Raw genomic sequence first — 657 nt, 5'->3', positions numbered from 1 at the left:
GGGGGAAGGATTACATGGAGGGGATTGTAACTACGGCAATGAGATGATATACGATAGAATGAATGTAAAACTAATGTTCTCCCATATAAACTATCACATAATTCACAGTAAAACATTAAAAAAAAGCAAAAAAAAAAAAAACCTATGAGATAGTATCTCATATGGTAGTGTAGTGGTTACTAATCAGGCTGTGAACTGCAAGGTCAGAAGTTTGAAACTACCAGCGGTTCCGCAGGAGAAAGATGATGCGTTCTGCTCCCGTAAAGATTTACAGCCTCGGCAACCCTGTGCAGGGTCGCTATGAGTCGGAACCGACTCCACGGCACTTAACAACAACAACAACATCATAAGCAACAAAAGCAGTGTTTGAAAAAATAGAGAACAGAGGAGACAGGGCTTGATGGTGGATAGGATAGAGGTGCAGTGTAGTTCACCGTCAGCCACCACTGTAGTTCACCGTCAGCCACCACAGAATACCAGCCAAAGCAGGTTTAGGGAAGAGCTCCAAAATTCATAACCACATTGTTGTTGTTGTTGTTGTTGTTAGGTGCTATCAAGTTGGTACCAATCAATAGCGACATTATGCATAGCAGAATGAAACACTGCCCGATCCTGGGCCAACCTCACTACTATTGCCATGCTTGAGTCCGTTGATGC

Source organism: Chrysochloris asiatica, unplaced genomic scaffold (assembly GCF_000296735.1).
Source record: "Chrysochloris asiatica unplaced genomic scaffold, ChrAsi1.0 scaffold00402, whole genome shotgun sequence".
NCBI lineage: Eukaryota > Metazoa > Chordata > Mammalia > Afrosoricida > Chrysochloridae > Chrysochloris > Chrysochloris asiatica.
The sequence above is the reverse complement of the archived record's forward strand: the minus strand, read 5'-3'. Positions refer to the sequence as shown.